Source organism: Panthera leo, chromosome C1, assembly GCF_018350215.1.
Source record: "Panthera leo isolate Ple1 chromosome C1, P.leo_Ple1_pat1.1, whole genome shotgun sequence".
Lineage (NCBI taxonomy): Eukaryota > Metazoa > Chordata > Mammalia > Carnivora > Felidae > Panthera > Panthera leo.
Window position 1 is genome coordinate 134,379,557 of NC_056686.1, and position 16,853 is coordinate 134,396,409.

Sequence of the window (16,853 nt, forward strand, 5' to 3'; positions counted from 1 at the left end):
TTCTTCTCAAATTCAGGCTGAAATACTTGATCTCCCAGGTGTGAGGACAGGTGGCATGTTCTAGAGTATTCCAAAATGATGTAGGTGGAAAGGAGGCTAAAAACTGAAAATGCCCTCTATTGGGAGCCAGGATACTGCTGTACAACTCGACAAATCAACAACCCACAGTGCTTTTGGCTGACTCACCCCAGACCCCTGATATCAGGTCTTTCTTCCAAGCCCTTGAGCCGCCAGCCTCCCTCATCTTCTTCAACCTCAAGTAGGCATCAGCTTCTGACTGTCCTCCCTCCCTGCCGCTACATTTAATGTTTCCATTTTTCTGAAACTTAATGTCAGCCCTCCACTCAAACACCTCTGATTTTTTCTACAGAAGAAAGAGAAAATAATCCTTAGCAAGACATAAGACCCTTGACAATTTGGTGCCAAGCTCCCTTTCAGCTTCGATTCCTGTCACTCTCACAGACACACCATTACCTGAACACAATTTTTAGAACATTCCATACACATTTCCACCTCCAAGCACTGTTAGTGCGTTCTTCCTAGAACCCATTCACTTTTACCACCTGTCAAATTCCTACACATAGTTCAAGACTCCATTCAAATTACATCTCATCTGCAAAAGCTTAAGTCAATTGCTCACCTATATTCAGCCAGTCAGAAGCAATTACTCCTTCCTCTGTGGTACCACCAAACTTGGCTTATACCCCAATTAGAGCAGTTACCACAATCCCACCTGGACAACAGTTACACCGTATATATGTGTCTGGTCAACCAGATTTCAATTCCTTGGCAGCAAAGTCTATGCACAACTTATGTTTATATCTATTCATTATCCAGCAAAGTGCCTTACACACAATAGGCACTCAACTAACATACTCTTGAATTCTCCTCCATAGGCTACAATAAGTTCTCACTTTATGAGAAAGGGAAAAAAGAGATTTCTAGATAAAAATTAGAGCAGCATCATAAACTGAATTGTCCAGGCATTACCACTGTATTTAACTATTCAAGTAAGTTATGAACCATAGCAGATATTATTGAATAAGAAGATAAAGACAACACAAAATTAACTATGGGTGCTCATCAGGCAGAAAAATAAAGAGGAATGGGGAAATGTAAAGCCTAAAGGTACCTGTATTAGGAAGCATTACCAAGGGATACTAAAACAATTCATTTAACAAAGTTTTAGGTCCTGTTAAGTGCCAGATACTATAGTGATCACTGAGAATATAAAGGTGAAAAAGGGCTGAACACGCTTTTTTAAGCGCAAAGCATTGGCCCCAAAAGTAGGACCAAAAGAGCAGCTTAAAGGCCAAAACAGACAATCAGTACCCAATTCTGAGTCCAAATCTAGGAAACTATCTTGCCTAAATTGTGATTATGTAGGAACTCTCTCCAGAACTGCTTCTGAATGTTAAAAGGGCTTCCTTTATTTTCAGTGACTATAAACTGCTCAGATAGAAAATTTAAGTTCCAGATACTTGAATACATTCCCTGCTTTGAGATAAGTTCTATCCATGCACAGGTTGTTTTAGTAATTAAGGTACCAGCAACCCTGCCATGATGAATGAAAAGGGAGGAATTTATTAAAATGGTGCTATATAGGGAATGTTGCATGGGAGACAGTGGATAGTTGATTTCTTTGTCCTCTGAGGCCAAAATAACAGAAACAGAACGGAAATACAACAAAAGGAATTTCAGTTAGACATTGGACAAGTTGTGAGGCACTGATTCACCCTATCAAGTTACACTCAGCCATTTCTTCTGCAGATTTTGAACGAAGAGGTAGCCTGCTTTCCTCTAAGACAGATTAAACAAAGCAAGCAGATGTAAAGATGACTTCTTAGTGTTTCTTTTAGACATATTCTTCAATTGTACATTACTATTTGTATGTGGATTAAAAAAATATGAAGCTGTCACTCTAAGAATTAAAACCATTAATTAAAATGCCACCTAGGATAAGATGTGACACAGTAGGCTCTTTGCCATGAGGCTACCAAGGCTGTAACAACTCCTTCCTGTAAATCAACATCAATAATGTAAGTTATCAAATTTCCTACCATATTGATAAGTTCAAATCGCTTACTTCTTCAAAAACTGAGATCTTAATATATGACAAATGCAAGATATCCTTGTTTAAACAATAGTCTATGCAAAGGGTTAAAAGGAAATTATATTTTTATTTACTCATGGAATAATGTACTCCAGCAAAAGCACTGGTACTAAGTCATTTTGAGGATTCTCCTATAACCTTTGTAACTAAGCACCTTCCACTCAAAACAACTTTGCAACTTTGATTTTCCCTTAGCAGTAACAGACAAATCAATAAAATGTAGTCCACAACCCCTCACAAATTAAAACTATCACTATATCCCTTATAGGCATAAATGATTTACACCAATAATATTACAAATATAATATGTTTCCTAATACTCATCCATCCATTCATTCAACAAGTGTTGAGTGAAGACCCACATCTAGGCACTGTGGTGAGTGTAAAGACACCAAGGTGACCCAGTTACAGTTCCTGTTGTCAGACACAGAAATAACATTACAAAACCAAAACATACGTACTTATATCAAAAGGGAACCAACAAGTTACTATATACACCAAGTACCCAGAAAGTTCAAAGGTCCAAGCAACTCATCATACAAAAGAATTGAGAATTATGGCAGAGAACTCGGAGAGCTCACTCAACCTTCATTCCCATTCTCCTTTTCCCTGTCTTCCTCCAAAATAGAAACAAGATGGCTAAAAACTTTTTATCTCATTCTAGAAGTACTTATGTGACAGACTTTTGGCCAAGGAGATGTCCCCCATGAGCAGACATCCCTTTCTTTCTTTCTTTTTTCTTAGACATCCCTTTCTTAAAAAAAAAAAAAAAAAGAGGCGGCTCCCCATGAGGAAAGCGCTTCTGAGAATCCTTCACTTTTCTTCCTGCTTGAAGGTAAGCACAATTTCTGGAGGAACAAAAGTCATTTGTGTAATAAAAGGCAAGTTACATGCTAAGGATGTGGGAAAACGAGATGCTACCTGGGTCCCTGATGGCATCAGCTATCTGTGAATTAACTGCCTCCAGACTTCTTATGAGACAAATAAAACCCTTCCTCATTTCAGTCAGAGTCAGTAAGATTTTCTACTCTCTGGAGCCAGAGGCATTTTTACCATTAAAAAGGAAGCTGCAGCAAAGAGGAAGGATTTGAGTTAAACTATCTATGGCTCCCCCTTCCTCAGCTTATGCTATGATCTAGTTCTTCCCAGCTAGAAGAAATAAAAACAATTTTGAATTTACATTTCTACAATTGTCCTACAATTTTCAGTAATGTGGATTATGTAAATAAGCATGTTCTAATTCTTCCACAGAAATCTATTTGTTGCATAGTCATTACAAGATTTTTATTTCCCTTCTTAACTGATCCTCAAATCTATAAAGTAATATTTTTTATGGTGTGGTATATATATCATTCACAAATGCAATATACACATAGAATCAAATAGCCAAAGATTAGGAACGGAGTAAGGAAGGAGAATGAAAAGAGAGAAGGAACAAGGAACCTAGTTTATTTCACAGTGTAAACTATGCTTTCAATTGTGCGAGCACTTTAGAAAGCAGCTTCTGAATAAATGAAAGACCACAAGATAACAGTATTTTTTTTAATAGGAAAGACTTCCTCTGCAAACCGAAATCAGTTTCTCCGTTTTTAAAAATTTTTCAAACTTAAAAAAATATATATCCCAAATATATTTGGGGTCCAATTTACCACTACCATTATTAAATTATTATGCTATTCCACTTCTCTCTAGTAAGCTCCTTAAGGTAATAGTCTGTATAAGTTTCTGTTGGACACATTTTGAATGTGTACCATTCTTGGAATAGTTTCTATCTTAGAGTGCTGGAAAGATTCATTCATTTCAATCACCATCACTCCATAAGCCACATATACTTTTTCTGCCTTTTTTGTTCAAATATATTTCACTGTGGCCATTCAAAGGAAAATTACACATTCCAATAACATTTGAGTTCCTCTCAGTTACCCTTTCAGTGGTTCAGGGTAATGATAGAGTAAAGAATCATGTTCTTCACAGGCTCTCCTTTTTTTTTCCCTCATTTGGTAGAATTTCAGCTTCAAATCTCTTGTGCCAAAAAGCAATGGATAATGTCTAATGCTCCTCTCTAACAGTAGCTTACTTTAGAGGGAAGGGGAGTGAGAGTCAGGAGAAATCATCTCATTCCCAGCTTTTAAAGAGTCTTAGCATATGGGATAAGCAATCTCTTATCCCATTTTCCTAAAATAGAATTATGGAACCATAATAGGTCAAGTTGGGGGTGGGGGAAAGGAATTAGAAAGTTTTCAATAATCTGAGTAGAGGTAACAGTTAAAGGGTGAAATAATTGAAAGTTTTAGCCCTAAATTCTCACCGAAATCAATTTAAAAAAAAAAAAAACCCTATATATTCATAAAACCTGGGGCTTATATATATTTTTGGCACTGTTCCTAGGTAGAAGCTTCCTCTGTAAAACAGATAAAAGCTATATTCTCTTCTTCATGAGACTGCAAGAATAAAATAAATAAGGATAATAAGTATAGTCAGAGAACATAAATTCCTTCATTTTAAAACCAGCATTCAAAGGCAATCCTGGTCAATCCATATGAACTCAAAAGCATATTCAGAGAATGACAAGTCTCCTTTGTTTATATCATCTCAACTTCAATTTCATCTGCAGTTATCTCCTTTAAAACAAGTATTTCTAGACCCTTACATGATATCAAGTCCTTTTTCTGAGGCCCATTTTTATTTGGTTATCTTTTTAGGTGCACTAAAGATTGAGTTTACAATAAACTGAACAGACAGCGTACAAAAGGCTTTTAGAACTATACCATATGGTCCAGGGAAGGGAACAATCTGGACGATCCCCATTTCAATCTGCAAGCTTGTCCACCTCTATAACACATTATACCACTGTAATAAAATATTAAGATGGAAACGTAAAAGCGAAAATAGTCTATCTTTAGCATTACCAGGCAACCACACTTCTGAGCATTTACTGATAAACTTAATAAACATTTACTTTAATTTATATTCTGGAATTTTGGTATGCAACACCAGGCATAGAAACCTAGGCCACTATTCACTAGAAACAATATTTCGGCAGGGATATGTGTGGGTATTCAACTTATGCTTCAGAAATTTGGAAGGAAAAAGAAAACAAAACACTTTTACAGGGGGCATATTGGCAGGGGCTGATGTAACAGATGACACATTCTTGGAAATCAAATAAAAGCAATAGGGAAATACCCATGGCTGCCTGGTGAAGGCCTAATCACATGGACACAGCTGGAACCAATGTAGATCATTCATTAATAAAACTGTATTGTAGTAGCCACTTTTTGATGCATTTCAATTGCTGCTGTAGCCAAATCTCTGAATTTCTTTGTTTGCTTTTTTGTTGAATTTCTTTGTTTTAATGGGAAATACGAGAAGATGGGGGGCGGGGGGAACCACCCTGCTTTCATGCTAAAAATGAGACTAGCTCAAAAAGCTAAATGTCACTTTACCTTGCAATGTACTTACACTATCAGCAGCTTAAAATATGCAGCGCAAACCTGAAAGGGGGAACTCATATGGTACTATGGATAAAAAGTGAGCAGTGTGAGATGCCACAGAAAACATATGAAATACTTGTGACAGTATTCTACAGAATGATAATATGTCAGGCAGGGGGAATTAAAATGTATCAAAAATTAGAGGAAGAACCAAACGACCGAATTAACACACACGCGTTCTTGTAATACTCTCTAACAAAATTTAACACTGAAGTCTGTACCACACGTGTAAGGGAAGATTACTAATATCTTTGACCACATAAATTCAGAAATCCACATCTGTTATTATAGGTTACCAATATTTGACATCAAACAAAATATTCAAGCCACCTACCCTGGAGTAACGTTTAAAACCTGAAGTGATACTCCAATGAAACAAAACACTACTCATAATTATAAACATGCTATCTAATACAATAACATAAAATCCTGGTTAAAATAATGAATTTAGTATTTATCCAACTTTGCTGACATCCCTCAATAAAGCTCTTTTTCCAGGTTGCTACAAATATGATTAAGTTACTAAACAGTAATTCCTGCAAACCATATAATGTCAAACCATAAAGATACAGCTTTGATATATGTTCTGCATTAAACAAAACTGTAGAATTTATTACCTACAAAAAGGAAAAGCTCAATAGTATTTACAAAAAAAAAAAAAAAACAAAAAAAAAACCCTGCTCAAACACTCAAACATTACAGGTCTTAAATATATTGTACTATGCCCCTGTGTATAGTTAGAATAAACAAATAAATACAACAATTCGTGTTGCAATTCCTAAGTCACTGAAAGATATGCTCCTAACACAGAAAAGACAAAGGGCTTAATTGCAAATCAAAATTATAGCACTGGAGAAAATGTATTTAAAGTGAATGCATAGTATTTAATATGCAATAAACATACAGGTGAACATAGAGAATAAGCTTTTGGTCTATACCATCACACCTGGGCACAGAGGACTCCAGACAGACAGTCACGCACTTAAGAGGACCAAGAAAAAAAAAAGTTTCACTGGCTTTCCTTCTAAAAAATGTCACACGTCTAAAATGTAAAATGTTGACCTAAAGACTTAATTGATATAACTTAACAGGCATCTCACCCAGATTGATTTTAGCTACTCTACAGAAAAGGGCACTTAAATACAAGTCAAAAAAACAGCATTGGGGGGAACGGAGAATTGTTAGCATTTATTAACATGTGCATTATACATATAAAGCAATGTGGGTACTTGTTTGTTTTGTGAAATTAATGAGCCAATATGTTGCTGAACCTGTCTTGAGATTGAGAGAAAATAACAGGTGAGTTTATTTAATGCATACTTCTCATATACCTGTTTTACAAATCCTTTCAATGATTTTAAAGCATTTTCTAAATTAAAAATAAATCTCTAGGGAAAAAAAAAACAACACTTAGATTGTACAAGTTTATCTTAATGTATGCATAATAGGTCTATTTCCCAGTATATGTGGTATATAAAAATGTTTCACATTAATAATTCTAACAGGAACCATATTTACTTTCTTTTCGGTCACATTTGTTATACCATTAACAAAAATTCATGAATTTTTCCTCCCAAAGTCATTTTCTTATTGCCAAAAATCATTGACAAGTTTTTAAAATAAAAATCAGTCACAATAATATCAATCTCCTCTTTAGAAAACATATTCTGCCTATTTAACTATTCTTATCTTGATTGCAAAACACTAATTTTTAAAATAGAGCACTTGAAAGTCAGTCATTTGTTTTTGCTTAATACAACAGAAAACACATTTGCATTTTGAGGAACATTCTACGAAATTTCATAGAATGCTTGCTCATAGTGAAAACCTAGTCTCCTGCTCAAATCATCACTTAAAAATCATAATGCTACCTGTTCACACTCCTTGTAATAATAGGTCCCTAGCCATAATTTAGAAAGAACTGGGAAACCTAAAAGCACTCTGCTTAACCTTGCATTTTCATTTCAAAGGAAAAAATTTTTAATGCACATCTTTATATTTAATGGAAGTTAACTTGCTTACCTAAACTTATCAGACATTCTAAAAATGAGTATTCAATTCACAAATGCTAAAAGCTGACCCTGAGTTTTAGACAAAAATAGAAAACAATGGCAGACTTTTGGGTTTCAACAAGAGCTATCTTGGCATAAAAATCCATTTAAAACCACCAAGTTATCTTCAAGAGTTTCCATTCAAATAAGAAGCTGCGAAGGAAGACAGGATTCCAATCAATCAAAAATACCATGTCAACAGGACCAAAGTTAGCAATATTCAGAAGGGGTTTCTGAAAAGCGTGGCAAAAATGCCAACTGTGAAGGAAATCTCTAAGAGCTGGAAAAGGGAGATTTAACACAAGCTTCCCTAAGGAACAATGCCATTTAGTAAACAGGGAAGTTGTGAGGAGAACGGTGTTTCTATTTAAGAAAAAGTTGCTTTGTTGTTCTCCTATGGTGCTCTACATGAAGGAAGAGGAAAAGGAAGGAAAAGAAATGGGAGAAGCAGGAGAGACTAAGCCTGCTTGCCTTCCTTCAGTGGTGCTGGGAGGGTAGACCCTCTGCCTTATGAAAACCACTGCCAGAACCAAGCTACACAAAACATTTTGGCTCCCAGCCTAGAACAGTGCCAGGCTGTTTTTTATTTTGTGCTAGACTCCCTCAATTGAGACAGTGTGGGATTGTCACTTTGATGCACATAGAGAACAAAGAATAATATAGTACGGGGCCGGGAGGGGGGAGGATTTTTTTTGCCCCTTAAAGTCAGGTTAGCATTTTGTTTTCTTTGACAGGTCTTGAAAAGACTCAAGAAACAAAAGTTATGCTGAAGAATCTACCAATTGCGTAAAGAAATTAACTTGGGTACAACGCTGTCGGCAGTTTAAAGGCACATGAGAGATTAACATTTTTTAAAGAATCAGACCTAAAGGGGTCCAGGTTGCATGCTTACCTATTCAAGAAGCCAGAGATCAAGAAATATGTGACTCACAATCACATGATCTTATCTAAAATCTGATAGATGAACGAAGGCCATAAAGTCAGACAGAAAACTAACAGAAGTGTCGTAATTTTTAGGTCACTATTCAGAGGCAACTGTGTCAGCTGTTATTCTGACCTTGATTTCCTCAAAATAAAATAACCTGATTAAAAGATTGTAACAGTAGTATCTGAATATTTTATGCCTTTACAAGAAAAGAGGTGATAAATGATCAAAAATGTTTAAAGGATTAAACCACAAATCATCTAGAAAGTTGCCACAGAGACAAACAGGAAAACCGTCTCTTCTATCCTATTCAATTCTGTACTAGGAGCAAAGCTAACACAAACGAGAAAGCCGAGCGTGTGCTGTTGCAAGCTTCAACTAAATACACTACCTGAATCTGGTGAGTAAAAACACCAATAAGCCATCAGCTAGACGTATGACCCTTTTCTCTCTAATGTACAAGATAAGTAGAGGTAGAAGTCCATTTTCTACAAACCAAATGAAAAGAAAAAATGAACTGTGACAAGCCCAGATCCCATGCTGGCATATTTTACACTAAGCTCAGCATCATCTAGAAGCAGTATGCTTCTCCCTGCCAATCAGGACAGGAACAAAGTTGTGAAACTAATACAGCATTGATGAACAGCACCAAAGGTGCACTTGTCCCTTCCTCCTGTACATCTCCACTGAACCAGGTGTTACAAGAAGACCAACGACTGTTACAGAAACAGCGAGAACTAAAGCACTTGCCTCAGATGTGACACACAGAAGCATGAGGCATTACCACCTGAACCTATCTAATTTCCCACAAAATGATCCCCCGCCCAGTTTTGCTCATGGCCACAGATTCTGACAGCAAGTCACGATCAGTGTTGGGAAAAGGGGTGGGAGTGGGAGAGTGTGGAAAAGAAACCGAGTGAGAACAGTGGCCAAACTTCACAAACAATACACAGCCCAGGCTTCTCTTATTATTCAAATTGGTGCTGTGTACCACACTTTGGGAGGACAAACCCTGTGGGGAAGGTTTCAGGTACCAAGATTTACCCTGGGTGGCATGGGCTGGTCTGCCACAGAATCGAAAAATGTATCATTTCGCTCTTCAGTGTTCTCCTGACGTTCCCTTTCTCTCCTCTTGTGTATACCGGTGATGCTGTTACTGCCTGGGACACTGATAGTTGTAGGCAAGGCATTCATGTTTTGCCAAAGTGGCCCAGAGAAATGATGTCTGGCTGGCTTTAGTTCAACGAGGAATCTGACGCAAAACCAGGAAGGAAAAAGAATGAAAGTATGTAGAAGAAGCCAGGCGATAACATGTTTTTTCTGTTTATTAATGATGCAGATGAAATGGGGGAAAATCTAGAAAAAGCAGCCAAGCCGACTGAATTACAAAGAAAGATTAAAGGAGTTAAATGTGTATAACTTGGCTGACAACCAAGGAACAATATGAGAGCTGTCCACAACTCTCCAAAGTATATACATAAAAAGAAGAGCAGAGAATTTTTATCTGCTACAGAAGTGTGAGTATATGCAATAATAATGAGATAAAATTAAAATAAAGAAATCTGACTTCAAGCAGCAGAGGAAGTAATCTGGTAAAACTTAAGAAATATTTATCATCTCACTGACCCACACTGCAATAAAGAAAGAACAGATGATAGGAAATACCCACATACTGACAGAGGACTGACTCAGTGGACAAATTAAAATGAAGTCCCATGTGCTCACCTGATGATCCAGAAACAGTGATTTCCCTCTTTACATATATCCAATCTAATCAGAGGTACCTGTGAGATCAAAGGACGTAATTAAGATATTATCTTCAAAATAAGCCCAGCCTAAATTCTGAATCCTTATCTGGACAAGAGTTTGCTTGGATGATCCAGTATTCTGATTCTTGAATATTCCAGGATGGAAGAAGAGTCTCCAAGGACAGAAATGTTTTGAGTCTTAACTAATAAGAGTTTTTCTTTTCAATCATTCCAAATTTTCCCAAATCAGTTATAACTCAAAACTAAGAAGAAGAATTCAGATTAGAGGTCCTTAACCTTGGTACATGGATGAACTTTAGGAGTCTATACACTTCTAAATGATATATGTAAAATGTGTGGGTTTATGTAAATGGATACCTCTCTGGAGAGAAGGTCAATAGTTTGTCAGATTTGTAAAAAGCTCCATAATCCAAAAAGCTGTCAAGAACCTCTGCTGAGGATAGTCTAAGATCTCAGAGACAGGTTGGAATGCATATGGATAATCAGTCCAGGTCTGGGGTTTTCACTCCAGGGAAACAATGGAGGTACACAGACACTTCTGTATCTGGGTAAATACCGTAAGTACACTACTTTCTGGGAGAGCTTTATATCAGGTGTGAGCTGTTACTTAACTTACACAGCTCTGTATTCTCTGCAAGCCATGCACAGTGAAGACAGTAAGATCTTACAATACACCCAAGGGTGGATATTGTGACTTTCCTATGCTGTATACATTAAAGTCAGAATCCTTAGGTCCATCAATACTGACAGGGTCAAAACTAACATAGTAACTCATCCAAAAAGGATCTGTATGGCAAATAAAAGGGAAGAGCTAGCAAAGCAATGAGAAATATGTCTCCCAAACCGTATACATAGCATAAAGTCACAGGATCACCAAAAGCATCTCTAAAAAGAATTATCTTAATTAAACAGTACTCAGGAAGTCCAAATAACCTATTTCAGAAAGAAATCAGTATGGAGACCCTTCCAGCCACCAACTCTGAACAAGACAAAAACATTCACAGCCACAGAAAGAATCCTGAGCTGGAGTCACCAAAAAAGGAAAAAAAAAAAAGGACAAAAAAGATAAGAGAAAGGCTCAGAAGACGTAAATCAAGTAGAAGGAGAACACAAAACAAAACTTTTGAGGTGGGCTATTACAAATAATGATCTTGTAATACATTTCCTCGAAAAATCATTTTCTTATTTAGACATCCACCCCTTGAGCATCTACTAGGCACTGCACTGGTTGCTGGGAATTCAGCAGTGAACAAGACAAAACTTGCCCTGCTAGAGCTTGATTTTGGGAAGAGAAGGAAGGATGCAAGGAGACATACACATCAGCAGTATCATTTCAGTTTGTGACACATGATATGAAAGAAATAAGATGATGTGACCAAGGCATTGGAGAATGGCCTACATCTATCCAGTATGTCACAGATGTTCACTCCAGTTCTCAAAGCTAGTCAGGGTCTTAGGAAATGGAGGCTGAGAAAGGACCACAGGGACAGCAAGTCAAACCTCTTCATTTCAGAGAGGAGGACAGGAGAGGGAGAGCTATTCTGGAAGACAGTATATCACAACCTCATTATCTTCAAACATCAAAATACACACACCTAGACTGAGTTATAATTTTATGATACACTGTCTGCCTTTAGAGGAGAAGCCTGAGAACAAGTAACTGAACAGCATTTCTGAATCTTTTAAAAAATTGGCAGCTACTGTGCACTTGGTACCATTAAGATCCAACACAAAACCACATTCTATCCAAATTCTTGGCAAGTTCCCTTCTATTTTTTTTCAATTGTTTTTCTCTTCTACAGATAAATTTGATCAATTTCTACTGTTAAAGGAAGATGGGCAATGGGGAATGTGGGGAGGCATGGTAGCCAACCTCCAAGAGAGCCCCAAATCCTCACCTCATGAAATTCATGCCTTCATGTAGTTCCTTCTCATTGCATGAGGGTTGGTTTGAATGAAAAACAGAATGCCCTGGAAATGATGTTATCTGACTTCTGAGGCTAGGTCCTAAAAGATACTACAGCTAGCTCCTTGCTCTCTTGGATCACTCACTCTGGGTGAGGCAAGTTGCCACATCATGAGGACAAACAGCTCTATGGAACAGTCTACATGGCCTCTTGCCAAAGAGCCAGAATCAACCAACAAAGGCTTACATGTGAGCCATCTTGTAGGTGGACCATCCACGATGCTCAAACCTTCAGATGACTGGTGCCCTGAGTGAATCTTGACTCTAATTCATGACAGATCAGAGCCAGAAGCACCCAGGGTGCACTCCATCTCTAGCTTGCTCTCCAGATTCCTCTACTATAGGACGTCCAAAGCTAAAAACTCCATTTCCCAGATTCATTTGCATCATGCCTTCTATGGGGACCCAGATCCAAACAATCAGAAAAATCCATGCAAGACTTAGAAAACAGAAGTGAGCAAGTCAAGGTGGTGACCACCTCCAAAGAGATCAAATCTTGTAGTGAAGGCATGTTGTTCTTCTGAGAAAATCGGCCAGATACTCTATTAAACGACCCCTAATATCACAGGTTCCTAGTAGCAAGTGACGGTGGATCTTCTACTAAAATACTGTAACTGGATGCTTCCCTTGGCTTGTGCTGTTCCTAGCTTATTAACAGTCAAGGTTAGTTCCTTGGCACTTTGGGGAATTAAGCAGTGTGTAACATATCCCTTTTTGCTTAAACTAGCTGGCTGGCTGCAACTTAAACGAGCTATTGCCTACAACTAGGAATCCACTCTATCATATACAAATTCATACAAATTCCCATCTCAGAATGCTTTCTCTCCTATTTTGTAATTCACCTTCTTCTGTGCCATTACTAACCCCTCTGCCTATGCACTGAACCCTATTCATTCGCACCTTTTCTAAAAACTGTGCTCCACCATTCTTCTCCTTTTCCTCCACTTCCAATCTTTTTTTCTCCACTGGCTCCTTCTCATTCATAAATAGCACACTTCTTTCAACACTACCAACTAGCCTGACAAGCTCCATAAAAAAGAATATAGACTCATTGCCTTCACCGGAACTTCCATCAATGCTCAAACTACCACATAGCTTCCTGAGCTATCACTCTACTGAAACAGCCATTGCCAAGGTATGCTAATAATTGCCTACTTTCATTCCTCATTCTGCTAGACTTTGGCACTTGTCAGGCCTACCCACCATGCCTCCTTGAAATTCCCTTCCACTGGTTTCCAGGGTGCGACCACCTAGCAGCTCTTCTCTAGTCTATGAGTGTTCCCTATTTTAACTTGGCTCTTTTTCTAGGAAGCCCCTGGGGCTTTATCCTCAGGGATATTATGGTTTCATTCTGTCCTTGACTTTGAGATTTCAATTACCATCTATATATTCATTGATCCCTCCCAAATCCAACCCCTCCCATAGCTTTCTTCACACTGCAAACCTATCATTTCTATCTGCCTATTAGATGCATCTAGCTTTATCAATTGTTGCAAAATATCATAAAACCCTCCCTAAACTAAAAGGACAAATTTGAAAATAGTTTATACACTACAACTGTCCTAATACTGTAACCACTAGCCACATGTGCCTATTAGACACTTGAAATGTGGCTAGTCTGAATTGAAATGTGCTGTAAGTGGAATATACACAGTAGATTTCAAAGACTTGGGGCAAAAATAAGAATGTAAAATATCTCAATAATTTTATATTACTTACATGTTGAAATGATAGTAACTTAGATATATAGGGTTAAATAAAATATATTAACAAAATTAATTAAACTTATTTTTTTTTACTTGTTTAATGTGGCCACTAGAAAATTTTAAATTATTGCATTGTAATTCTATTGACTGCTGCTCTACATACACAAAAAGAACACCATGAAAAAAAATATACACACTAGGCTCAACCAACAAGGGAAGGAAAGAGAATTGAGATATATATATATACGTATATATATATATATATATATATATATATATATATATATGTATATATATATATATTCAAGTTACCCTCACATTCAGAACTTACTATTTTATCCGGATAGCTTATAGATTCATTTTAACAGTTTAGAAAAGAAGGTTAGGGGTACGTGGGAGGCTCAGTCAGTTCAGCATCCGACTCTTGGTTTCTGCTAGGGTCACGATCTCAGGGTCATGGGATTGAGCCCCGTGTTGGTCTCTGCACTGAGGCTAGAGCCTGCATGAGACTCTCCCTCTCCCTCTCTCTCTCTCTCTCTCTCTCTCCCCCCCACCCCCTCTCCCTCTGTCTCCCTCCCCTGCTTACTCTCTCTTTCTCTCTCTCTCTAAAATAAAAAAAACAAAAACAGAAACATAAAGTAAATAAATAAGAAGGCTACATTCTGGAATGAAGATTTATATGGTTCCTTAAAATATATACAAATATATTCAAAATTATAAGCTTAAAAACGCTAAGTCACATCCTATAAAAACCAAATATAATCACAGTTATATCATAAAAATACAAATAGCTAATATTTGATATGCACTATGCAATTGTTATATAATTTAATCACTGCATCTCTAAAGTAGATAATATTGTTACACCCCACTGAACAGTGTAAGAAACATAAAGCAGAAAGAAGTTAAGTAACTTGCCCAAGGTCATGTTGTTAGGCCTCAAACCAGGCAATCTGGCTCCAGATCCCATGCTCTCAATCAGTACCCTTTACAGACTCAATAGAAGTAAAATTTAAAGGAACAAAACAGTCTCAGATGGTTCCCAGCACTCTTAAACTTACACACTCAACTAAGATCAGAAAAAAAGAAGTCAAATTAAATAAAACCAAATATGAGTACAAATATAAAAGCTCACAGAAAAATGGAAATTCAGAAGTAAAACGAGGTGAGTGGAGGAGAGTACAAGAATGAAATAAGGAAAAAAGACACAAAAGAATCTGTTCTGAACCCAGCATGTGCAAATGAGAATTCCTCAACAACAAGAAAGCATTACTGTGTGGACGTGATAACTGCAAGGGCTTCAGAAACATTGCATGCCCACTGAGGCTACCGAAGAAAGGCAGAATTTGACACATAAGCATGGAACCTCCCCAAGATTTACGTGGAATTCTGCTTCACGAAGTGCAAGGGGGTGGAGTGAGGGGCAGATCTGAAACTAATTTCAGTGTTATTAAAAGCTAATAGAAATAAGTCATACCAGAATAAGGCTATAAAACCTATATTGTTAAGTGCAGTTTGGCATTTAAAAAAAAAAAAAAACTTCCAAAATACAATGTTCACAAGGTAAATATATAAACCAATACATGAACAAAAACAAATATATTGATTATATATGTATACGTCTCTAGAAAGACACACACACACACACACACTGATTACATGTGTATAAAGAAAGTATTAAGGGACCAGGGCATAAGAGAAATTTCATAGCTTTTGTCACTTTTTGAATTTGCATACGGTGAACATAATGACTATTCAAAAGTTTGTAAAATAATCTTAAAGTCCAGGATGCTGGGGTGGCTCAGCTTGGTTAACCAGCCGACTCTTGATTTCGGCTCAGATCATGATTTCACGGTTCAAGAGTTCAAGCACCAAGTCAGGCTCTGTGTTGACAGTGTGGAGCCTGCTTGGGATTCTCTCTCTCTCTCCCTCTCTCTGCCCCTCCACTGCTCATGCACGTATGCATGTGCTATATATTCTCTCTCTCTCTCTCTCTCTCTCTCTCTCTGTCTCTCTCTCTCTCACACACACACACACAAAATAAATGAATAAACTTTAAAATAATCTTAAAGTCCAAAAATAAAAACTAACAAAAATAATGCTGAACAGGAAAAGGTATGGAAATCTACTTATTCATATATACAAACCTGCATAGAGGGGGTCCTTGATGGTAAAAAGGTTGAGGACTTCCAGCCTCAAAGAAAGCCTCAACATTCCATCTTCACCCATCATCATCATCCCTGTTCTCCATCCCTCAGTGTCCACCACCAGAGACACAAAACAAACATGCACATACAGCAGACACTTTATTTGCTAGATGATACTGTTGGAATATTCTATCTCTGAGAGCCAGGGTGCATAAAAACATCCAAAAAGGCAGACAGAAGCACTTAAAAAAAAAAAAAAAAAAAAAAGGTAAAGAGAATTATAGAAGCTATCAAGGTAGAAATATATCTCATAACTTTTTTCTTTTTTTAATCCATTTGAGAATCAAAGATGCAAAAGTTCGGTGATAAACGCTTCCCCAAAGCTAGAAGTCTATTATTACATCATTTGCTTTACACTTGCGAACCAGATTACCTATAGACTCCAACCTAAAATAGCAATCCTGAGTCCTTTCCTTTTGAATATGAGGATGTTCTATGACATCTGTCATCTCACTGACCATAAGTGATGCTGCAGACAGGCCAGGAAAGTAACCCACCCCTTCCTCCTTGGCCAAGAGGTCAAGAGTCTTCTTTCCCAAAACTCTAAAGCTCGCAAGAGCCTTCCAAACGTATAAGTATACTTCTTTGGTCAGGGATATAGTAAGCCCTTTCCTTTAAACTT

At 37.3% G+C, this 16,853-nt stretch overlaps 1 protein-coding gene across 6 annotated transcripts in view; it reads right to left on the minus strand.

The window, feature by feature from the left end:
- Positions 1-16,853, minus strand: part of GTDC1 (glycosyltransferase like domain containing 1) — a 390,883-nt gene that overhangs the window by 281,322 nt on the left and 92,708 nt on the right. For 2 of the 6 annotated variants that reach the window (XM_042948685.1, XM_042948687.1), the window contains exon 1: positions 10,309-10,670. The exons of 1 other annotated variant lie outside the window; for it this stretch is intronic. The gene's annotated coding sequence lies outside the window, so the exon portion shown is untranslated. Of the gene's footprint in view, positions 1-10,308; positions 12,576-16,171; positions 16,366-16,853 lie in introns of those variants that run through there. 3 more of the 6 variants (XM_042948683.1, XM_042948688.1, XM_042948686.1) reach the window with 3 other exon arrangements.